The 27,776-nt window shown below is 31.2% G+C and overlaps 1 protein-coding gene across 3 annotated transcripts in view; it reads right to left on the bottom strand.

The window, feature by feature from the left end:
* Positions 1 to 27,551, bottom strand: part of LOC113520651 (uncharacterized) — a 157,995-nt gene extending 130,444 nt beyond the window's left edge. For 2 of the 3 annotated variants that reach the window (XR_003402355.3, XM_031910137.2), the window contains exon 1: positions 27,091 to 27,550. The gene's annotated coding sequence lies outside the window, so the exon portion shown is untranslated. Of the gene's footprint in view, positions 1 to 27,090 lie in introns of all 3 variants that reach the window. The other variant, XM_031910136.2, reaches the window with a different exon arrangement.
* Positions 27,552 to 27,776: the final 225 nt, after the last annotated feature.

Below are 27,776 nucleotides of genomic sequence, written 5' to 3' on the forward strand. Positions count from 1 at the left end.
TCAATTTCTAAAATGCTACAAATAGATCATAGTATGACTGTAGTACGAACATACGGAGACAGCGGCGGACGCGAAACGCTCTTAGCGCTTGCAACTAGTTCCGTAGCTAATTGACAGCTAGACACCAACAAGCAACGAGCCACAACTGTCCACAGAACTTTGAATAGTTCTCGAATTATTAAGATCGAAGTTCAGATCCTATTAATGTGTTTGTAAGGTTGTTGAACTTGAAACAAGATTCTACATCATATTATTATGGTAATAATTAATTAAATCAGTAGTTAACAGATTAAACTAGGTACATGATCTCATATACTAAAAAATAACGAGGCTTAACAAAATTATATAATATTTACTCATTATACTTATCCTTACTTAATATTATAAACACGAAAGTGATTTCGTTTGTTTGTTACTTTTTGATGCCTTAACAGCTTAAGCAATGATTTTGAATACGCAGTATTAGGAGGGGAGGGGGGGAAGGGATTATTAGTAATGCGGACTACCAGTCCCATTACTAGCAACATACTCTGTCAGGTCGATCTCCACGTGATCCCCTTTGGAAACCATTGTGCTCAATTCCAGGTATATGGATCATCACGACGGGGTATCTGGTCTGGTTTTCCATTATCATCTTATCACTGGTGCCCCCCGCCCTCTCCCCCAGCGTATACTGTTAGCGCAAGCGGGGTTAACATTTTAAAAAAGCTGTGAAAGCAGTTCATCATCTTCATCATCATCACTTTTGATCTCTATCGTAGTTTATTTCTGTTATTGTATATAATCTATAAGTATGTATGTATAATATTTAATCATATTGTAAAGTAGTTCGCCACTGTATGTGTTATGATACTTAAATATAATAACCACATAATTAAATTTCTGTTTTGCCAAAGGTTGACTGGGAGAGAATGCTATATAGTATTAAGTCCGCCTTTTGTACCAGACATTTCTTTTTGTAATGTTGTCAATAAATAATAAAGAATAAATAAATATATTTATAGTTTTCTTATAGGTATAGTATTTGGGATAAAGAAGGACATATAAATTTTTTGCATTTAGAATGTATAGTAAATTTATTGCGTTCTGTTGTTATATATGTAACTCTACTTCTTCTATGTAACTCGCATTCTAACATGCAGATACGTTGTTTATTCTACTACATCCATAATATAATCTAAGGCGAACAAAGGCGGAGCTTAGAGGCTTGGAGCTCATGAGACTGCGAAATTAGTAGAGCTCTGTAACCATAGATTATAAATGCATATGGAGACTGTAGCTTCACAACCCCTTCACTTCTCAAATCCTTAGATAACCCGCCTTCGTGAAACGCATTTTGGTAATAAATAGCTGACTGCTCAAGTGTAGCTTTCAATTTCGGTATCAAAATATATACAACGTATTCCATTCGTGTAATCCCATTTTACTCGATAGAAGTAATGCCCCTGACGAAAATAAACGATAAAGAAAATGATTGATACCTACTCGCGTTTCACCAGTTACATCGTGGCCACATTACGCTCAAAAATAGTTGAAATATCGATTAAAAGTACAAACAAAACTAGATCTTAAAACACAGAAAACAACCACAATACTTGGATGTCCATATCACATGACTGTTGTCTGCATAACGAACTCCTATCAATATCATAGTCTAAAGATGTCCAACAGACAGCTTTAGTTTTAGCTAATAATGCATCCCAAATAATCTTATAATCATTAGAGACATGCTAAAGGAGATCACTGATTGTAATGTGATAGTCAGATTGTCTGTTTTTAATAGACAATAATGGAATGGTAATCCCGCTTGCAGGTCAGTTAGTCCATAGTGATGAGTACGCCTGGAATTCAGCACGATGGTTTCTAGGGTGACCATGTGGGCATCGACCTAGCAGGATATATTGCGAGCAATGGAACTGGTAGTCGGCATTACTAACAATCTCCCAGATTATCTGTTACCTCATAATACTGTAGTTGCGCCATCAGTCGTCATGAAGTTTGACATACGCCTTTATCCTGGTCAGTCATTTATGGTCAAGTTACCATTAGACCAAGTTACGGAATTTTCTAGTTCATTGATTTATTTTTTTACACCACAGGGGGCAAACGAGCATGCTGCTCACCCGATGGCAAGTGACTACCGCCGCCCATGATCACCCACAACACCAGCGGCATTGCAGGTGTGCTGCCGGCCTTTTAAAAAGGAATATACTCTTTTTTTTAAGGTTATATTGTCGTAACGGTTTGGAAATACTGCTGCTGAAATACGAAATAATGCAAATTGAACCTGTTGAAATTACTTGTATACGTATGTTTACTCGTCGTAACTAAATACAAACAATTACCTCTGTTGGCACTGCCAATAACAATAACGTTTATCAAATTACCCGGCCGAGTAACTCGGGAGCGAACTCACGACAGTATTGCCAGGCATCCTTAGTTACCTTAACTAAAGCTATATTTTAATTTGTTCTTTTCATTACAGCCTCTTTTTAATATTTAAATTTCTGTACACTTTCTTATTTTAAAATTTATAAGATAAAATTCAAAATACAAGGAAATATATATAAGACAAAAATTACTTTATTATTATTTTTCTTATTTATATTATTATTCCTAGTTATTGTTACTTAGACACTATTACTATTTTAATATTAAATTCTTAAAGAAATATTATTATTAATCCACCTTTTTAATAAACAAGCTGACGAGACACCATAACAGAAAATGTTAAAATTGACTTCGTCACTAATGGACACGAAAGACATTATGAATATTATTTTAAAATACGTCATACGTTGACTCCTGAGGCCATTATCTTATATACGGTCTGCCTTATACTTCGGATTTCAGATTTTTTTTTTCAGAATATTAGAAGAATTTCCATTTTAGAAGAGTAGTTAATTTTTGGAGTAATAACATATTATTAATATAAAGGATATGGCCTGGGATAGAGCTGGCTAGAGGAAGATGCATGAATTAGTTACACTGACAAGAGGAAACTCTTAAATGAAAAAGAAAAACATATTATTATGTTGCTTGTTTTCTTTTATAGCTTAAAACTGTAATAGCGAACCTGGCAACACTATGCGCAAAGGACAAGAAAAAATGACAAAGCAAGCAAAAGGCTTTCAAGGCTGGCTCGCGTGTTGCGACGTGTTTGCATCCGTAATTTGTTTGTTGCTGGCACACGGCTGGATACGTTTAATGGATCTTCGCTTTGCACGCCACCAGACAGTCATGCCATCGCCATGTATTGGCGATTCACTGTAACATCTTTGTTAGTAACGCATACAATACTCATGTTTTTATTAAAAACATTTTAGGTGCATAAGTTTAACGGTGCATTTGCATTACTCTGCCCAAATCAATCTACAAGTATCATCTGAAAATAGGTGCGTACGTGTACAATTCTTAAAGATTAAAAAAACACGTGTCTGTCCAAAAATTTATTCTTTTATTTTGGAAGACTACAAATGTCAAGTGTGAAACTGTCATAATTTAGTCATTTTCAATATTCTACTCTTAGCGACGTATTATTATTAAAATACCTACTAAGCACAGATAGTTAAGTAATATCTATTCAACTCCAACCGAAATTTTCCATCTATTCTTTTTTTCACAAGGAATTAATTAAAACTTCCATATAGACTACCATTTTTAGCAGGTTGCTTTGGTTGCTATCGAGCAGACACAGTTTTTAATTGGCTGAATGCGAGTGAAGTTTTATACCCCAACAAATCCGTTGTAATCACATAGACCAAATTATATAGACTAAAAGGCAAATTTTTTTACCTTAGGTCTACACAATGCAGTTTCAGTAAACTATAGAAGATTTGCGTCATGAGAAGAATAAATTCTAATGGATTTTAATATATCTATCAAATACCGTAAATAGTCGAAATTAAACTAAATGTTAAATGTAATATTGTTTGTCGTTAACAAACAATATTACATTTAACTTAATTGGCCGAGTGGGTTAGGTATAGATGGGCCACCCCTTCCTTTCCCGTGGGTATCGTAATAGGCGATTAACTTAATGGTTGAAGAATGAGCAGCAGCGTCCCTCTTTAAACATCACCAAAGTCTAACTACGGTTGCCAACCCAACTGCCAAGCGTGGCAATTATTGGCAAAACCTCCCAATAGGAGGAGCTCTATGTTCAGTAGTAAACAGTTAACGACTGATATGATGCTGATGAATTAAGTATAATCCAAAAACAACATTTAAATTATGAAATATATTATTTTAATAATGACGATATCTTATTGATATCTCGATACGAAGAAAGGATTTTCATTAATGACACTCCTGTGTAACAAGTCTCAAGTATTCCAAACGAAGTACATAGCTTTTTTCTCAATCGTTCGCTTTTAGGGTCTAAGATGGCTGGGCCTTCTTTTGTCATCTGTTTGACTTTAACTTCTTAGATATTATGATGTGTAACTCCAAATCACATGTACACTTCAAGTCTATTTTAAATTATTTACTATTGCCTATTACGTTCTTTCGTGTGACCCGAATATATGGTTACCGGGGTAAAAAGTAGTTTGTTAGACTTAAGATATGAATATATGCCGTTAAAAGAATTTAAAATGTTAAAGAAATATAATAGTAGTTGTGTTCGCGTGTTAGTTATCGTAATGATTAATATTTGACGTTTTTATTGACTTTGAAAGCCCACAAGAGCCTAATTGAAAAATAAACAATCGACTTTGACGTTGACTATGAAATATTATATTAAAATAATGTTTGCTGTAAAATTCATAGGACTTCCAGAACAAACATTGTTGATATGGTTCTGAACTTGAATTATATACTCTGTATGTTTTAACTTCTTATTTAAAATATTCATGAACTGAAACAATAATAAAAAGGTTTTTTATTTGCATAAACTCGGATACTTTATTATTGCAAAATTTTATATTTTTATCTCAGATAAATTCCAGATTATATCATTTTAATTTTATATAAATATTACACGGACGAAACATAGTAAACAACTATTATGAATAGAACCGTACTGGGTTGCCAGTAGTTGTCACGCTTGGCAGGCAGGTTGGCACCGGATTGAACTGGATTGAACTGGATTGGACCGGATTGCTCCGGATCGGATTGACCAGTTATTCTTTGGTGATTTTTAATAGGGACGCTGCTGCTCATCGGTCAACCATTAATTACTATATTCAACATATAGATTGTCAATGCAAAGCCAACGCGATCAGAAATAGTTACAACTATTCGTCGTTATTACACTATAGTTATCGTAAATTTTAGTATAGTAGCTCTCGATCTTAGATCAAATATAAACATAGATTTAGAACCATTTCATATTTCAATTAGGATAGTAAATTTATTACTAAGACTATTGTAGTTCATGTATCTTGAGATACGTGTATGTCTAGATACGAGTAAATTGTAAGGAATATAGTATCACAGTCTGTCGCTCACAATGTTCTCGTATCGACGTGATCTGGATTGGAGGACTTTAATTTAAAGTTCATTAATCTAAGATTTTGTGGCGACACAAATTTGGCTAAAATTGTTTAGAAATGTTATATTCTACTGTCGATCTACTTACATATATTATTTATGCTTTTAAGTTCTGTTCACCATTTGAGAATATTATTATATTTGGAATTTTTGACTCTGGACAAAAATATGAGAATATATAGAAAAAAAAAAAATAATTAAAAGATAGATTCTTTTACATAATATTGATTGAATAATTCTAATATATTTTTCTATTGTAATAACAAAGTAATGATTTAAATATTAAAAGACATTCAAGATATTTTGACTTATGGTAATATTTATCTTAAATTAAAAAAAAAAGCAATAACGGGTAAAAAACAAACGTAACAAAGTCAGTTTTAAAGAGTTTCTCAACACAATCTTTAAACATGTTTTATTCAAACACAGATTTAAATTACTCAAGTCTGCAGCCCACTATTTACCTTAAATTATTTCACTAAAATTGTTACCTGCGTTAGCCTTCAACTTTCCGTGAAGACTGGATCTAAACTTTGGGAACTCAATTAGAACTCTGAAACGTTAATTTGTTAAAGGAAAATGTTGGAAAATACGGTTACATGGACGTGTAGTCAATAAAAGAAGTATCAGCGTCCTCTTTTATATTTTCAGTACGCAAATATAAAGTTGTTTATCAAATTTATTTAATAAAAATAAATGAAAGTAATTTAATTTTTTATTCGTAAACAGGCATATTTATTTTTAATGAATTCAGAGAAAGATCATGAGCCTGAAAACATTATTTCGAATTTATTAACTGAATTAATCTCCAATGTTTTGTTTTTAAACGAAATAGAAGCTTAAGAAAGGAGACTGTTCTCAATTTCTCAGTTCTTATTTTTTTAATAATTACACTAGCTTAAAAAGTCAATGTAACCTAAAACTAAAGTAATTTCTGTGTTTTTGTCTTAATTTAGTCAACAAATATTTCTCTTGTAAGCCATTACAGAACACTAGATCTTCTTAATTAGAGAATAAAAATTTTCAACTTTAAATTTATCTAACTTTTAGTAATATTAAGTTCATTTTATTAATAGAGCAGTATGAAATTATTTGGGTGTTTTATTTAATGATTTATTTTTATAATTGTTGTTACTGGCATTAACTAACTACATCTATCATTGTAGTAATTTTTTTTTACCAATCCCTTCTCCTCCAAGATATATATATATATATATATATATATATATATATATATATATATATATATATATATATATATTTAATTTATTTTACACATAATTAATGTTCCCTTAATTATATGTAATATATTTTTTATTGTATATTTCGATTCGATCAAATTTTACCTCCAGATAGAAAGTGGTACTTTTACTATATATATTACCTTTTGGCATGAATCATAAACAAAATATTCTTCGACGCCTATGGAACTGGCGAACATTGCCAGTTTTCAAAGACTTTCGACTTCACCCTTAGGCGAATACCGTTTAATTATACCTAATACGAATAAAGTCGCTTATAATGGTGAGTATAAAATAATTAAGTGAAAGTAGCAGGTACGTGTAACTCTATACTAGGTACTTACTTACCTAGACATTTACTCTGCCTTATCTCTGGGCTCACACCCGACGCCCGAGCCGTTGGCGTGGCGTGACTTGCCAATTAAACGGACTTACGCCGCTCGCTACAAAAAGATTAAGCATTATTATGCTACACTCCAGAACTTTCGCGTTGCAATACGCATTGCGACTCGTGCTGTACAGATTAATAATTCTTTGAAATTGTTATATAATTAAATTAATTCAGTTTCATAAATGTGTCAAAAATATACCAAAGACTTACAAAAAAAAAACCCAAGATACACATATCGTGTGAAAGATACATTAAAAAAGTTTTCAGTAATCATACTATAAAGCTTAAATAGGATAAGATATTACTAAGTAGACTCAATGATAAATAATATAGAGAAAAATACACAAATTCGTATCTACATATTAAGTATATTTTAGTTAGAATTCGACGCAATATTTCCGCAAGCTCGAAATTATTGCATGATTTACTGGTTACTTGATTAGAATTATTTTGTTTAATTCCGCTACTTTTAGTATGTCAACACTCGAAGATTGACCACCATCATTACTACCAGAAGTTTTACAAGCTTCTATGTTAGCCCTCAATCTCCGACTGCCATGTCGTCCACGCATATTTTTCACACTCTAGATATCTTATAGTAGTGTCACATATTAGACTGTACATTTTGGATTTTTGTATACTAACGATATGGTAGTTTTTTAATATTGAAAATTGATTTTTATGTTTATTTATTAAAGTTTAAAATCCAAACTATAAAAAAAGTGTACATACATATATAATAATGATGTAAATTATTGTTTCTCAAGATATAAAACCAAAATAATGTTCACTAATCTAAAATTATTCTAAAACCATTATTCGATAGCTAGGATAACAAGCTGAACACAAAATATTCATTACAGAGTACGGGCGATCTCGAACTTTACAAGTAACGCCTACACACAGACTTACATTAACATTTTTAATGTTATTTAAACTTTATCCTAAAGAATATCTCGAATCTTTGTGAACCAGATCTTTTGACTTGATAATAATAATGTATTATTTTCTTATTAAATTTTATACAGCTCTATTTTTCAAACTTAGTTTTTGAGCGGATCCTTGTAGTATATAAAACAGTATATCTAATTATAATATTACATAGATAATTACTTTTCTATTTATTTAAGTGTCAGTATTAAATATGTACTATAAATATAACAGCAAAACAAAAATCCGCTCTGGTATCGTTATTCAATCAAAACAATATGTATAATATAAAGTTTTGAAGATTTCATTCACCTATTCTTTTGTTTCTGCTTTATTCGTCAAATCGCAATCCCTCAAAATATGAAAAATAAATCTATATTTAAACAGTAACACTGATAACTGTGTCAATAATCTAAATAACGATCAACATTAATATAACACCCAAATCTCAAAAACCCTGTTTAATTGAACCCATTGAGAATAGAACTTAGGAATCAATTAATTAATTACGTTTAGATATATAATAATGAATATGTCATCAGGTAAATAATCGTCAACTTTATAGACAGCCCTTTTAACCACATAGATAATGTATCTTATAAAGAATTCCCTTTAGCAAATACAGAAAACCACGTAACGAAAAAACTAGCCACAATATTTATCTATCACTTAACACTTATCTGGACCTCATGACATGGCCCATAAATAACACTAGAGCAACCCAACATTTAGCGTTATATCATTGAACAAGGATTAGGGATAAACAGAAACTGACGTTGCGTGAATATCTCGGAACGTCTGAAGATAATGCGTTTTCAACCAACTTCAAAAAGGAGGTGCTTCTCAATTCGACTATACTTTTTATACATAAGTATAATATTCAATTTACTCTCTATAGAATTTACTTCCATATCAGTCCAATATTAATTCTATACTGAATGTATGTTTTTTTTTTTTTTGTAGAAAAAAATCTAAATTTTTGGTTACATAATATTATTATTAGCTCAATGCTAATGTAAATACTTTTGTTGAATTATGTTGTATATTTCGTAAAACATATATGCTTAATAAAAAAAATGTAAGTTTAAAACGATGTGCCAGTAATTTATAGTAATTTGAAACATTGAAATCGAATGCTCGTATTAGACAAAACGATCTATATAAGTAAATTTCATTATGGAAAAAATTAACATAAATACCTATGCATTTAATAAAGCGACTCATTATCGAGGAGAAAGAGAACATAATGTTAATTCAATGATGGTTACGAAACAAACATCCACACGTGATTACATTTTATCTGATACTTTAATTAAAACCATTTTATTTTACAATGTTGTAATCAGTGGAAACTTCACAAGAAGATCTTTGTTATTCAGAGACATATAAATAGCGAATTATAAACGTCATTGAAAGAAGTAAGAAATAAATAATAGCAGATAAAGCTATAAGCCAGTGATGTCGTGTCACCAGCAAAATTCTGAACATAAATCTATCATATCAAACGGAATAATATCCGCTGGTTAAGCCGATGTTTCATTTGTAAATGATAGGATTAAATATGGATATCTCACTTCACGCTAGTAAGCGTTAATATATTTACATATTTAGAAATTATTATGAATGCACATAATCAAGTTTACAATTCTTACAATCTATATTCTTATAATTATATATTTAACGCACTTCAAACAGGGAAATACTACTATTATTTTTGTATATAGGTTTGCCACTTGGTATATTTAACAATTAGATATAGTATACTCTGTTATGTTCATGGTACTGTACGTGTCAATTGCCGAAGATTACCACTTTCCATGAGTTATATAATATATTTACTTATTTAAACTTTAACGCACAGCAAAATTCTATGTACATTTGGCGGAATTAACACTAGACGGTGTTCTCTACCAGTCAATCATTGTCATAATATCATATATATAATATATTATATAAAATCCCTTGTCAATTCTCATCTGATTTTGGTACTTTTATTGTTATTTCTGTAGTCGGCAGATGTTAGATGATAATCTTATTATTAATAATATTTTTTGTATTTTAATAAAATTTTACTCTCACAATTTAATATTTTCTTATCGGTCTACCTGAAATAAAAATATTCGTCTTAGTTCTGAAATGTTCTTATGAATGCAAGAGAATCAGCTCTTTCATCGCACAATGCAAGAATCGATTCATTATTTATATAGTTTTAAACCATTTTCAGTAAAACAGTATTCTTATAGTACTTACTTTGTAAATTCTGAAGCACCTATAAATACCTTTGTCGTTTATCGCCACTACAAATCTGGCTATAAACACGCCATTTCATTGCTCACCTTGTTACAAAATATAGGTAGCATTATTTACAGCACCAGACAATCTTATAGAATATTAGAAATGTAAAACGTTCTGATCCTACAGCTTCCGGCAAATATGGTATGATAAAAAATAATATACTTTATATGGCCATATAAACTGGACAAAGACAATTTTATGAACTTATTACGTTTGTCGCTTATAACAAATGTTTCAACTTTATGTAAAGTCTTCTTAATTCTAATAATTTACATGTACATATATTTCTGTATATTCAGAAAGCTGGCTATTAAAGAATTCCTTTTGCTTTAGTTCCGGCTACAGTATCATACCATCATCACTTCAGCTGTTAACTGTCTGATGCTGAACATAAGCTTTTCCCATAAGGGGTTTTGCCAATAGTTGCCACGCACGGTACGGGTTGGCAACCACAGTTAAACTTTTAAAGATGTTTTAAGAGAGAACCTGCTGCCCATTCCTCTACCATTAAGTTCCTTTAGTCGACTCTTATGACACCAACAGGAAAGAAAGGGGTAGCCTATTTTATGCCGGGACGACACGGACTATATTATACCATATATTATTGATTAATGAAGTTTAAATAATTATATGAATCAGATTTACACCTACACATAATTCTTACAAATACTTAACATGATTTTATCTAATGGATGATAATAAAATAGTAACACTGTCTGCTTTATCGATACCAGTGAGTAATGATAGATGAGGACGCAGTCAGATCATGTGTGGAGATCGAGCTGACGGGATATATTTCTAGAAATAAGAACTAATCGCCGTGTGGTCCCGGCATATAGTAGATCACCCCTTCCTTTCCTGTGGGTGTTGTAAGTGGCGACTAAGGGAACTTAATGGTCGAGAGGTGGGCAGCAGCGTCCCTCTTAAAACATCACCAAAGCCTAACTACGGTTGCCAACCCGCCTGCCAAGCGTGGCAACTACTGGCAAAACCCACTAAGCAGTGGACAGTTAATGGCTGAAATAATAATAATAAAGAACTAATCTCGCTATAACAAACAATTCCTTCTCCCCATATAAGATGACACAACCAAGCAAAATAGAAGTAAATTCGCGTTATAACGAGTGTCGAGGTAACTATGTTTGTGTGTTGACGGGTGGACGTAAGTTCTTACACGACTTCTCTACTTGCTCGTTATTTATTCACTAACGAATCTCAGTGTTATGGCTTCACACCTTATATAGAACTTCTTGCTGTGATTTATTAATAAGCATGAATATTAATTTTATTGTAGTATTATTATATTATTTAGCTATTTTACAAACAATATTCTTGCAATTGTTTATTTCATTTGTTTCTTTTTAAATCTGTTTTCTAATTATAAAAAAGACGTGCATGCACATTGTGTAGTGCTTTTTAATGATAGGTTTATAATTCAAAAACTTATACCTACTTAGTAAAGTATCATATATAGAGTTAAAAAAATATAGACAGTATGAGATTAATGTTATAGTAAAAATAACTACATATATATATATATAAAAAATATAAATTTGTTAACATGTCATGCATAATTTCAAATAAACTATAATTAAATATCAATACAAATTCAACACTATGAATTCCTATATCAATTTAAATAAACCGTAAAATATATGAAATTATAATATTACAATAAATTTGAAAATTTCTCATAAAACTTATAACGATTATTTCATAGCCTGACAGGTCGTATGGTCGCACCATCGTTACCTCTGTCACAAACTCGTTTGCAACAAACTATACACGTGCCACCGCGGTCTTGAAATTATTTTTTATAAAAAAATTATTAATAATATGTAGATTCCCACAAAACTTGACTGTTAACTGTTAACAAAGCACACAAATCACAAACATATTTCACCTTTTGAGTTACGCTACCATAAAAAGTACAACATTCACATGTCGCTATGGAAATAATATATGAGCGCACTGCAAAAGTTTCGTTCTCGCCCTAAATATTCCATTGTGGTTGGAGCCGCAACGGGATGGAGTATAAATACGAGGTACTTAAACGTGGCGATTACTCAGCACCATGTCATAACAATCATACATAAAGTTGCAAGATTCCTTCTATTTAAGAAATGTTCGGCTAAGTAATTTGGCCGAACATTTCTTAAATGAAACACTACACGAGGTATTGAATTCTAATTAAAAGACATAAAGGAATAAGAATCATAATAATATAAATGCATAAAGCTATTGATGTAATTTAAATATTATTGCATAAATTTTATGGTTATTGTAAAGTATTTCAATAATGTTACCTGACATTGGAATTACTTAGTAAAATCTTTAAGAAAATGTTTACCTATCACCATATTTAAACTTTAATAACTGAATTTATTGAAAAAAAAAAGAATATTTTTTGTCGACTGTTGATGTTATGATGACGATACAGGCTCCGCAATCATAAGAGCCTGTATCGTCATCATAACATCAACAGTCGACAAAGAGTTCTAATTACACTATCACAGATTGTAGTCGTGAGCATATTTTTCAAAAACTGAACTTTTTTTAATATCCAAAGATGTAAAAACGCATTGTGTAGAAAACTTTATCACTAATACAACTTTTTACTTATATTGCCATCTATATAGATAAAGCATCACATGAGCCTATTTCCTTATATTTTTTATTTAAGGTATACAATTATTATATAGAGATATTTGGCGTTGTTTTTTAACATATTTCTGTAAATAAATTAAAAGTATAAATACCAGAAATTGTATAATAATTGTTGAAAATGGCTAACAATGTCTTTAAATACCCATTCTGTTAAAAGTCATCAGGCTGGCGACATAATTCAGTCAGTTACCGCTATTGTATAGATATGGTAGTCCGTTCCTTTTAAGCAGATGTTTGTAAAACTTTAGAATACCATAAATGACCTCAATGCACCATTGTGATTGTCGTTTAGGTTAACAGTGTCACAACAATGTTTTTAACTACGTAATATAAATGTAAAATAAATAAATATGGTAAGTAAACATAATGTAAAACATGCTGAAACATAAAATAATAAAAGTATTATTTTTTTATAAAAAAAAAATTAAATTCAAGGGATTTATTACTTGGTTTAATGTTATAAGATATTATTCCACAAAAATGTATATTTTTATATTCTTTATGAATAATCACGTCAAAAATCTGTTGCGGAGTAGACAGTAAATTGAGTGCCATAGAACTCTATCTTTATATAGGCAGTATTGTATTCTCTGTGGTACAGGTCTCTTGCTTACTTCACTTTCATAATTCGTTGATTCCAAAGGCTTGACTCTTCATCAGATAACACATGCTATGTAATCGCTATAGATCAGTTAGTTAGTTATCCTTACCAATATTGAAGTGAGTTTGTTTGTTATCTTATATCGTCTTATCGGCTTAACCAATCACTATGACATTTGTTACATATATGGTATGAAGAAAAATATAGACTTTTTATCCCCCTCGGTAAACATATGCCGATCACGCGAACAAAGTCGCAGATTAAAGCTGGGAACATATAATTCCTACATAGAAAAATACAATTTCAAACAAAATTGCCTAACTTATTCCCATTGAAGCTGAGAAATAACAGAAGATCCATTAACTATAAGTAAGCCAGAAATGTAATTTAATAGTAATTTAGGTGCGGAAATGTCAACTGACAGAAGTAAGAGGTCTCAACGATAGCAACTTTTCTTTAGTTTTGAAGAACAAAGTCGTCCATAGGCACAGTCGCCAACTTCTTTAAGTGCACCGTAGGGCACAAACGTCTCGCTTTGTGCCACTTTTCTATTTCTTAAGAAATTGGCAATCGATATTGGACATTCTCGGTGATGCTTTTAGAAGATAAATTAGTTTACGCACATAAAATATATAATTAATAAGAATTATATTATGTATTCCTTAATATTATTCTTATTAATTATATATTTTTATTTAAAAATATTATAAACTCACCGTATTCATATTATTCTTTTGATTTACAATATTTATAATAATTTGACGCAAATATAAATTAAAAATAGTTACCTATGTTATATTAATTCAATGTCATATTTCGCTTCCGAATAAAGTACACTGACTCACCAATATAGTTCTAATATAAGTTAAATAGGAAATGTCATGATTTTGGATATTATAATTTTGTAACTTTATATTACACATGACGGCGATCTGCGTATTGCGTGCAATCACTGAAAGTACATATTTTATTTTATGTTTTTGAGTAACAAAGATACTGTTATTAAAATCCAATTGGCTATTAACTCAAGAAATGAGTATTTCAAATTAAACTTTCAAAATATGCCACAACTAAATCCTATAGCGTGGCTAACAATGGTATTTTAGTTTCTTTCACGAACTAAATACCCTATTGTGATGCAACCCGAGACACAATCTGTACAGTTAAATACGGCAATTATTCAGAGAAGGCACAAAGTTTCATTGTGCGTGGCTCAGCGAACCAGCTCGCCTTATAATGCTCACTAAATTTAGATTTTCATGCTCTGTCATTAAGCATGAGTGTTTTAATGCTGTTTCAATTATTTATATTCAATAATACATCGAATTATAACTAAACTATAAATGTGTCATATTTGTAAATAACTTAGTTTTTATCGCCGTCGGTCATTTTGGTTTTTATACCGTTAAAATCTTTTAACGAATGACAGTGTAGTAATATTTAATAATAATACCATATAAATATTTACTCATATGATAATAGCTTGGTAAAAGTATTTTCAGATAATTTTACAAAATAGATTTTGAATAAAAATTTTCAATATTAGATCAAATGTAATAGTAATAAAAAAATTAGGTAAAAATAAAATAAACAAACTCCCAATTAATTTACCAAAAATATTAAATTAATCCAAAAAGTGTCACAAAAATTGGTAGATATTTTCTTGGGAAAAATATCTCGCAAACAGAATGGGAACGCAAAAAAGTTGTCTCGATACTTCAGATTCAATAGCGGTTACTGATCTTTTGTAAAATAATAAAAAGAAATATTAGATCGAGAAATTTCAAAAGATTTCATTAATAGAATTGGATACTTCCCCTCTGATCGACGCGAGAGATAAATTCTTCGTAACCAGAGAAACGATTCCCCTGTTAGGCTGTGTTCATGCCAATATTAAACTGAGATAATTCACAAAAAAAAAAATGAGCACAGACATCTTCTCGTAGATGTTTATCGCATTAATATAATACAGCATTAAGATCACAATAGATCGGCTCAAGAGAGGTCCAATATAAGAAGCTCAGAGGCCCCGCGTGCTTTGTTGTGAAAATAACTTTATGCCTCAGAAGGCGGGGACAGTATAAAGCAAGCGTGGCTTTCAATGAGCCCAATAGGCCATCTAACATAATATACTTCTATAGTTGATATCCTTTGTACAGTAATGCTTATTATTTTAGCTATTTAATTTTGATTACATCTGTTTTGTTATTTATTTCTCAATTTATCAAAAAAAAAACACATATAAAAATATAAAAGCAATAATAATACTACTAAGATATGACAAAGAACACAATACTGACGTAATATATCCAGTTATGTTCATATAATGTAGTATCCATTACAGTAATTAAACTAAAAGTCGTATCACAATTCTAGACAAAGAATAATACATAATACAATTGCAAATAAATTATCCAACAAAGAGGTAATAATAAATAATTATCGATGTTTCATTAATATATAACTCTCGGAAATAGAGACATAAAAGGCAAAACAAATACCCTTATAGAATAAATAATAAACACAATTATATACAGGAATAAAGTAGTAATAGTAATCCCTTACGCCCATGATTAGACATTTCTGTATAATATTCATCAGTTGTGATTTGTTTGATAGATATTTGTATATATCGATAGAGTAATAATTGACAAAACAAAGATAGTTAAAATGAAAAAAATCTCTATAACTATGACTTAGTCTTTCAATTCTAATTTTGCACTGCAGTTTTACGTATTGAATATTTTTTATTAAATATATTATCTATATAATAGCAATTAAATTCCATATTGCCTTAGCTTATATAATATTTAATCATAAAATAAAAAAAAATTATAAAATATCTTTTTCGAAAAAGTACAAAATTATCTGAATAACTTTAACTCGTAGCGTATATCGCTGCGTCTATAATCCTGAAATACTGCAAAGTGGTATATAAATGTCGTAGCAGTGAATTTTATATAAATTCTAAGATATCTGAAAGAACACTTAATGTTAAAGACTATAACTATTTGGTCTTATAAACAACTATTTTGAGAAAATATAGAAACACATATTTTCGACGTTAAAAGTATACCGGCACAAGCATTTATTCACACTGAATACTCATATGACCAAAATCGTATCGTGATCGGTATGAAAGATCGAATTTATTACTTCATAAGTCATGAGGGTTAAGTAATAATCGTCGACAATGGGCAATAAAGACTTTATAGGCAGTAAAGTTCGATCCACTCGCACATCGTTCGTCGTAGGTCGGAAGTCGAAATTCACCCAGTACGTACCAAATTGCATCTATATTGCAGATACATACTACTAACTTTCCAGTATTTATATCTAAATTCTTTTTGTTCTTACCAGGTATGTATCTAACATTTATGATATTATAAAATAAGTTACATTTTATTTTCATTAGTTAGTCTTGTTTCATTAATTAGTAGTTGCAATTATTTATATCGGCCCTACTCACGCCGTAAACCGCACTTATAAATAAGAGCTCCATCAAATTCGAAACTTGTTGAGGATCCTTGAATTTTAAAACTTGAATAAAGCTCATATAAATAATAACAGTACAGTATGAGTCACAACTGCCGTGTGGTCCCGACATAGAATGGCCTATCACTTCTTTTCTCATGGGTGTTGTAAAAGGAGACTAAGGGAACTTAATTGTCAAAGGATGAGCATTCCTCTTAAAACCACCAAAGTTAACTGCGATTGCTAACCCGCCTGTCAAGCATGGCAACTACTGGCAAAATTCCCCATATGGGAGAAGCTTATGTTCAGAAGAAACCACATTTCTAACTATATTAGAGCCAGTGCTCTAGAAATTAATCAATGGTTTTCCCTTCGAACTAGCTCATTTTATTAATATATTATGAAACGCTTGTTCAAACTTCCTCCTATTAATCCAATTATAGGATTATAATTTACCTAAAAAATTTTCTGGAAGAAAGAATCTAATGAAATATATATCTCCCTATTTCAAGAATGCCATAACATTAACCGGTAATGGATTCAATCAAACGAGTAAAGTGAGAACATAGAAAAATCAAAACATTCAAAATGGACATGTTCCAACAGTAACGAAATAATTATGTGAGATAGTGATACTATCTATAATCTTAAATATCTTATATCGACATTCGAAATATAAAAAATCTTAAATGTTTTCCAATTTTAAATATAAATTACCAGATCGTTTGCCTACCAAAGCGTTTCCTGGACCTGTTGTAATAATTTGAAACCTGTTATTGACCATTTCGTTAACAAGAAGATTGCTTACAGCCATCCCCAGACATTCACTTATTTAATGACAAGCCTATATTACCTATCATATGATATTAATAGACATACATATCTTCCGGAAGATTTATGTAGGTAATATAATGTAAGTACCGTAAGTAAATAAATAATTGGGTGTATTAGTTAAGCGACTTTTTGTGTTATTAAAAAAGTTTTCGACGTAACAGTAATATTTCCAGTAATAGGCTTTCGGTTATGAGGTTCGATAACAGAAATCTGATCCATAATTTGATTAGAAATTATTAAGGTCAGTACTTAATAGTAGAAAGATGGGCAGTATCGTCCTCTTAAAACATCACCAAAGTCTAACTGCGTTGCCAACTCGCCTGCCAAGCGTGGCAACTATTCCGCAAAGCCCCACAAGGAAGAGACTTATGTTCAGTATTGGACATTTAACGGCAGATGCCTCATCATCATCACGATTAGTACTATCTGTATGAATTTTTACCTAATCGAAATATAATACTTATTTATCGTAACTAAACAAATAGGTAAACGAGTTAGTAACGCAGTTGGCATTAATGCAGAATTTGAAAAAATATTAACTAATAGTTCTCCTTTTATAATAAAAATCTCAGCACAAATTTTTGAGTGACACGCGGTCAAATCTTGGTGGAAAGTTAAACTTTTTAATCTAATGTGTTCAGACTTTCTATTTGAGATAGATTATACTTTTAATTTACAAGAGTATTCATACGAATACTTAATATATATATATGTACTTATGAATATCGATTCAAGTCCACGCGTACTTTTACATTTTTCGACTTAATAAAACTTTTTAGTAAAATGTGTAAATATTCAAAATAGTTTTTAAACAAAACAAACATTGTTATAAATACAAGTATATTACAGCACGTAATTGTATTATCTAATTTAAAATTTAAAATTATAGCAAGAGGTTCTAAGAGATTTTATACTTACAAAATTATCTGGCGCTGTCACATAGTCAGTTATTGATACACACTTACAACACAATAACAGAATAGCTGTTAAAATAATTGGTTATACATATATTTAGTGATAATAATTATCAGTAACATCTTAAACAACATTCCAAGACACCAAATAGTTAATAAATTATCTTTCCACTGTACAGATTTTACAACGCTTGGTCGCATAATATATTTATAGTTTATGACCGTTTGGGGCCAACTGACGACGGTAGTGGTTGTAAACATTTTGATAGACATGTCGCTGTTTTGAATATTATGAATTGTTCGAATGGTCACAGAAAGGATTGCTTACAAACTGTAACACGAACGTTTGTGGATATGTGTGAAGTAATTTGTGCAAACAATGACGGAGTATGGGTTGGTTAAACAACGGGCATGAGGTAAAGTAAGCACACAACCCAAGGGCCAAGTATTACAAGGAGGATAATCTTAGCCGAGCTCGCGGCGAATGTTTAAAATCAACACGAACCGATCACCACTGCCGCCGCCTATCATAACATTATTGTTTTGATTGTTCCAACGCTGGACGTTAACATAACCAACCACGCTTATACATATTTATGTCCAGTATCATCGGAACCTGTTTGAAATAAAAAAAAATAAAGAATAAAATTTTAAGTAATTTTATAAAATTGCAAGGTATAACTTTCCCAACAAAAACTTATTTTCCACTTAGTAATAAACTGACATGCGATATGTCACCGCTCCATTTAATTCCCAAAATGTAGTTATCAAGACGTGATTACGGAAAAAACAATACTCCAGTACGAGAAAACATAAGTTGAAATAAAATCTTATCCAATCTCCTAGCTAGCTTGGTATCTGACTACCTATAATGCTTGTGAGTGACAAAGGAAACCAAGAATGGAAATTGGAAATATATGTATAATGGTCAAAGGAACTTAGAAGACTAGGACCGTGAAGGCTAGCCAAAAGGAAACAATAGATATGCGTGTCAATTTCGAATTTGATAAATAATAATATATAGCTATAAATAATATTAGTATGTGGCCTGTACTCCACAATGCTGTTATTAATTACTGTCAATACAGCTATCATTGAATAGATATCATACTGGATGTATTTTGTAGGTCACAATCTTAGATTATATAGATAGAATGTCTCTATACAAATGCTTCGATGAAAACAGGACAACTTTTTATACACTTTTGCGTATTAAATAGTTATGAATAATCCTTTTATAACTTCTATATTTATTTTCTCTTATAATTTCTGTGCCTTTTTAATACGTAAACACTCATTTTATTTAATATATGATACGTCGAGATACATTGTATGCGTAAGTATATAGAACACTAATAAAAAAAACGAGTCGGCTAATTTGGTAATTAGCTGATATAAAGAGTACTCGTTTTTGAAACTCGATGCTCTACCTATATAATCTAAGATTACAATTTAATTCGCATCACTGCATACATAAAAGCACAGGAACTCCAAAATAAATTAATCGCAAGTGTAGATATGCCAAGAGTAGACGGCACTGTTACATAGATTTAATCTATAGACACAGGATATAGATACAATCTATGTAACACATCATATAATTATACTAAGGAATGTCATTCATCCTGATTGTGACAGCATTGTCGCGGTACAAAATTTCATATCGTATGCCGTAAATGACATAGTATATCTTATACTTTTTATCAAGCAAACTAGAACCTTGCTTTTTGTTACAAAAAAGTTTTCTTTTAAATGATATTCATAGCTCCATTTTACTTTATATATTATAGAAGCTGAATATTAAAAAGTGCAACCGAAGCCACTGAAGCTGATCTGACACTTTGTACGGCGGTTGCTTACGTAATATGCATATCAATGCACTAAAGCGTTTTTAATTTTTTACGACATATACCAAGAAATAAATGGGCTCATATGTCGAACTCTTGGTAATAGGTAGCCTCTAAAGTAAAACTAACTGACTGACTCATAAGACACAGTAAAAATGACCTGAACTTAAACATTACTAGCTCTATATATCCAAAAATGGTTTATAAAAATTCCCACGGGAACGGGAGACAACAAACAGGTTCTGCGCGGACAAACCCGCGGGGTTTCTTCTAGTATAATTATAAATACTCATAAGATCACACTGTATGTCAGTTTATACTTTTTGTAAGCATGCTGCCACATCACAATCGCGCCGGTGTAAGCCCTTCAATGATTATCCGAAATGCAGTCACGACTCTTATTGACAACACAAATTGAATGCGGTAATGTTTATTTTGTACGGTTTAGTAACTTCATAGATACTAACGTCAGCCGCAGATGTTCATGAATACGTATTGTTTAAGGGACCAATTTCAAATTAATGGCTTTAACGTTCGGGACGGCATAACAAAAAATGATATGCAGGCCGTCGTGAACATGAATATAAAAAGCGGATACCTTATACGAATTCGTTAGCTATAATGTAATCAAAACACCGACATCATTCATGCATCCAGGAAGTAAATCGTATAAGGCGAAGTCGGCGCAATAAAGGGTTGCTAACCAATGAACTCCAGTCGGTTAAAAATCACGAAGAAATTAAAATTCTTCCCTTTCCCCCGAAAATAGCATCTATATTTGTTCGAACATAGAAAAGAAAATAAAGTTTTTGTACTCCCAAAATATTGTTAGAGGAACGGTTGTGGAATTTCATTTTTATAAACTTGTACTTTGTCCGAGCGTAATAAGATGTAAAATCCCCTGTCGGATTACACATATTTCATTTAGGGATCGTAAAGATTCGCTTACCTGCTTGTTTGTTGTGAGTAGGAGAAGGGCCGTCTCGTCCGCCATAGAACCTTTTTTTACATTCAATTTTATGTGTGGGAATTTTAATGTGAACCTAAAATGGCACGTTCTGTTCTCCACAGATGGGTCGCATTTGGTGTCGATGCTTCGCGAAACACGTGTCGCATTTCGTCATAAAAATTTTAGTGACTCCATGTTTTAACCTTGAAAGAGAAAATAAAATGGTAGATGTAATGAAACGGGCATTGTCTTCGCTGCATGAGATTTATTATAGCATCGTAAAGAAACAGCTGCATGTTTTCAATTACTAACAATTGATTGATGTTCAAAACAATTTCCTTCCACAGTAAAAGAAGTTTTGCCGCTGTAACCGATAGCCTATAATATTTTTTTATCAGTAGGGCGTTAATTCAGAACATCCTGAGTTTATGAAAGTGCAAGTCATCTATGTGGTGGGTGATACACACTCACAGCAGGATTAGAGCCCTAGTCACATGACTTTGATGTTTTAAAATAAACACGAATTCTTCGAAATGTAGGTAGTCACCGCAAAATCCGCATTGATTTATGACGTCTTTGCTGCCTGGCTCTTAATACATCTGCCGATAGTTATTATACAAATTGCACCTTAAGAATTTTTTGTTTGTGTAAAATTTTAATAAGCTAGTAGAAAAATGTAAGAATGCCTCATATTCAGAACTTGATAAAAATACTAAAGTAACAAATTATTACAAAAATATAATTATAAACGTTAACATTGATAATGATTATGATCATTTTAATATATACCTCAATATTCATTAAAAACTTAAATACTAACACTTTTAATTCTAATCGGCATAATTAAATATCAGATATATAATTTCCATCCTTAATCGACTAATGAGAAGTAACCAATATTTGAAACAGCTGGAATTCTAGTAAGAAATCCAACGAGCGGCGGCAGTGCTCAGCGGGACGCCCCGACAATGGCAACCAAATTAAAAGGAACCATAAACGTTTCGACTTGAGCCTTGCTAAAATTTATTACTGCCAGCTTTTTTCTTTTATTTCAGTTGCTAATGAGATTCGAATGCTGCAACTGTACTGGAATGAGCGAAGATTAAAAAAATCTGCTTGTTTCTATTTACATAAAACATCTTTATAATTAAAGCCCATCTGTACGTCGCAACTATCTAGAAATACTGCATTCTTAGCTGATATCGGATGGGATGGACGTGAGCTAATAATATTCACTTGATATTGAAATTTGCGCGACTGGTTCGTAGCGATCTTATTCCAAGGGATAGGTGCGATCGAAGTAATTGAAAATCTTGATTTGAAGTTCTATGTATTTGCAATAAAGTTGATAATGTATTGGAGAATCAAGTCTTCGCGGGTGGTCCTAGATTATGTTAGCCATCGGACCGAAGCAGGAATGCAAATTTCACTAGTCTTTCTGTTCTCTATATTTACTCTTGATCTTTGTAGTGACTAGATTAACTCTTTTAACTATAAAAAAGTACAATGTATTCACTGAACATGGAATAAATTATTATTTTCAACCAATTTAATAATTTATTTTTATGTTCAGTGATTCATTTTATAAAATATTTTTTGATTAATGCCTCATTGAAGAATATAATTTTAAATTAATTAAGCAATATCTGTTAATTTATAACTTGGAACCTAACTTAACACGGGTACGTTAGATGGATAATGATTAAATAAGTATTTTGAAACTATTTAGACCAATAAAATAATACAACAATATCAACTGTAAGGATATTCACTCATACTTGCGACATTTGCTTCCATCTAGCAATTTTATACCTGTCGTCACTTCTAAACGAAAGATTCATATCGAATAATTTAAAGAGAAATTTACTTATACATAACTAACTTTGATTATAAAACTATTTGAAGAAATATTAATATTATGATACGAATATCATTATAATTTGATTCTATTCGCATTTAGATTGACTAATTTAAACAAAAAACGGATATTGTGATTGAATTATGATAGGTATAGCTTCGCAGATTTTTTTGTGGATAATGATGAGTACTATAAATACGTAAAACATTATTTTATGTATCATTAATAAAACGTATGCCAAAGCATTATTTTTAAGGCAAATTTTTTAATACCTTGGATTTCATTATTGTAATTTTCATAAAGATCTCTATTTTTTTTTTAATAATATATAGTCAATGTTACTTGCTCATAATGTAGCTTTTATAAGTAAAAGAATTTCTAAAATTGGTTAAGTAATTTTTACAAACAAACAATCAATCTTTTCTCTTTATAATATTTCTTTTTGCATTGCTGCTGAGCTTTGCCCGCATTAATTAGCATATAAACTATCCTGCCTATGTCTTAAGTTAAGACTACTCTGGTAATAAGCATGCTCATCATTTTACATACTAAATTAATTAGGCCAAATTTACATTAAAAGTCCTTTATCTAAAGGTGAGATCTTCTAAAAATAAACTACAATTTAGAGATGTAATTAAAAATAAACGATCCTTATTACTTAAGCTATGACAAGGGGCAGCCAACCGATCGATGTGCACCAAAGAGGAAAATGGTGTGGAACGAATGATGCAATACGCATTAAGTGCGTCAAACTAGATCCGTGAAATAAAGAGCCGCTCTTTTGAAGGACTGACGAAGCTAAGTTGGGACAAAGGGACAATAGTGAAAGAGCAAAGTACCAGAGCGTGGCGATCTAGTGCCGGTTTCCGGTGACGTGGGAACATCTATTTGTTATTATCAATTATAATTTCTATATTATTATATACAATATATACGATATAGTATTTTATACGCACGTTATTGTTAATTATCAGTTTATCGTAAATGTTGTGTATAGTAAAGTTCCGAGTTCAATAATTCAATGTAAACATTTGATCATTTCACATATACTCTGTTATGTCCATAGTTCATTTCTACAGGCGACGATTTCCATCAGATAGGCCATTAGCTTGTTTGCTATTCTAAGTTGCATAAGTGTACACACGTCTCCATGTTTCTTTACTTGCAAATTTCTTATAGCACAACATAACAATGTAGTTTGAGTTGAGGGCCACATGTGAATTACTGTTTCATAAAGTAAGTATACATACAAATCTATTGTGAGATTTTTTTATACTACTGTAGTAGCAAACAAACGTACAGCCCGTCTGATGGTAAAAGGAATTACCGTAGCTTATGGACGCCTGTAACACCAGGGACATTATAACCGGCATTACTCACTACCGTACAAATGTATTTGTTATATTAAATTGCAAACAATTCACATAGGTCATTGTGCCAGCTTTTTAAATAAACACTAAGTATTGAAATAACTGATAATAAATTATTCGTAGATTCGAAAGCACTCAGCATTTTGATTGATAAACGATCGCTATAAGATTGTTGTTATGAGAACAAAAACAAAATAAACATATAATGTGTTATAATTATAATATAATTTATTAGCACATAACGTGTCATAAATAAGAATTTTTATCTCGAGCAATGGCTTGTTGTAAGAAGTTATCGAAAAAAAACACAGTTACAACATATGTATTGATATCGTAAAGTAGAATCAGTGGTCGGTTGTAGTCATTTTAAAATATGTTTAAAATTAGGTTACAACATTGGTAATAAGTTATTACATTCTAGTAACATTAAAGATTTACTTTTATACCTTTATTTCAAAGTGTTTTTCGAAAGAAAGAATGAGTACACTTTATTTGAATTATACCATATAGGGAATAAAGCAAGAATAGAAGAATAAATATATAATCATACACTTATATAAGTACAGTAAGGCGGTTTTATTGCTGAAAACAATCTTTTCAAGATAACCTTAGAGTGTTTAATATGAAATTGTGTCAACTTTACACCAAAGGCTAGTAATATCACACATAAACCCATTATATACAACTGGAGCATGATAAATGGTATTGTAATTAAAGACAGGGATAGGGTAATATGTACATTCAAAATAAAATCTATATGTGAAGTTTAAATGCTATATACACTTACCAACAGCAATATTACTAAACAATAGATCATCAACTGGTATCATTACAGACACATCATTTCACGGCTCATCGAATGGTCTATTTAGCACTTCTATTTTCTTGTCAGAAATCGACACACAAAAATTTTTGTCCAATAAAATGGTTGCTGATATTTGATTATATTTAATGCCAACGACAATAATAGGGGGAATCATGAGTTACACAAATAATTATTGGGCGGATATGATTCAGTCTTTGTGGTTGCCAAGAACAATAAAATTTCTTTTCTTGGTAAATGATTTGCATATTACAATAAAATGCACAAGTAACTTATTCTTGAAGAGGAACGAATTTCGGAATAGGATTCGGATAACGAATTACAAAAAAAAATAATAAAATGCAAATAGAAATACTCAGTATGGTAAATAGATATTTTACTGATTATCTCTATCTATAATTATTCAATTTATCAGATATTACACTCTTAAAATAGCGTACTTAGTATAAGAATAGTTTACAGAAATAATTTAATATAAAGGTACATTCTCATATAACAGCGAACGATAACAATCAAAAGTCGATATTGCACGATTTCTCGCCACCGTCGACTGCAGACTTCGTTGAGTGTATAAAACTAACAAGGGGGGACTATTCCCAAATACTACTCAGACGTTGGGAGCTCCTCATAGTCGGGGTAAGCGTGATTTATTGGCAAAACTTGCGCCATTACTCATCTCACCATTCGTTACTCCAATAAAAAGAACGTCTCCCGATAATTTATCGGTGGAAGTATGGATTTTTATTAGAGTTGTCTATTTTTGAGTGCACTCAGCCATACAAATATTAAATCGTAAATAAAAAAAAGTAACTTAACGTTTCCTGCAAGCGTTATGGTGTGTTCCTAATCGTTGACCTTTTTAGTTACATGTAAAGTAGATAGACATGTAAATACTCTTTTTATTTTGTTTCCTTATTGATAAAAGTTATCTTAATTGATGTTGTAGATGTCTCATTTGAAATTGATGTTTTAAGCCGGTTTCACTGTTCCGACAGCTGTCGTAAGGGACAGGTGAGGTGTACATAAAAGCTACTTATAATGTAATAACATATATTGAAAAATTTTAAATATAACACTCGTTTAAATAAATTTTAATACATACATGTTTTTATTTCTTTAATACATTGTAATATAAAATTTTTAACAAAAGTTAAACTTCAGCAATAAAACAGTCAAAAGTAAGATTAAATGGGCAAACAAATGAATGATTTAGTTGTTTTAAATACGGTATTATTTATTATAATAAAATGTATTGTAGTTGTTATTATTGTAAACACTGTATTTAATGTTACGAATAAATGTATATTTATATCAACGTCAATTTATATCTATTTCACAGTTTATCAGTTTTATTAACTTAAATTATTAATATTTCAACATAGTTTAATTATTTACTAAGTTACCTGTAAATTTGTGGTCATCAAATTTTCTGCTTCCAAAAACTTCTTACTCAGACAAAGAGACTGACGAAAGTTTGAACTTGTTTAAAATAAGGGTCGATATCCACTTTTACTAGCAATGAATAATGCAAACGTTAATCACTATTACAGAATACTAGTTTTTGTCACTTTACAAACTATAGGTAACACTAGAGAACGAACAACTTCGCGGAACTTGCACTTCACAGAAAGTATCTTTCACTAAGGAAAGTCGAAGTCTAGGGTTGATACACACGGCTCACGTCTAAAACTTAAAGTTCGGACACTTCACAATTTATTAGTGGCACAACGTGTAATCACAAAGCCGGCGGAACGGTGCGAACGCGTAGAACGTTTCGGTACAGCAGCGTTCGTACGCCGCGACCGCGCGAGCCTCTCTGTCTGCTACACTGGAGAAGCCGCGTAGCCGTCCGCGGGCGAGGGGACCGATAGACGAAAATGGCTTTACAAGTTAATTTTTTTCTCTTTCCTCCTTTAATATTCCGCATATGCCGTACGCGGCGGACATTGCATGCGCATGCGTACTACCTCACACAGCATGTAGGGGTTGTAATGTAACCCGATGCACCCGCACTTTACATAACTTATTGGGCCGTTTATCGAAGCCACTATTTAATACCTTTTCCATGTCGACTTTCTAAGTTCCTCGT

The sequence above is a fragment of the Galleria mellonella genome, unplaced genomic scaffold, assembly GCF_026898425.1.
Source record: "Galleria mellonella isolate WM207_F2 unplaced genomic scaffold, CSIRO_AGI_GalMel_v1 utg36, whole genome shotgun sequence".
Lineage (NCBI taxonomy): Eukaryota > Metazoa > Arthropoda > Insecta > Lepidoptera > Pyralidae > Galleria > Galleria mellonella.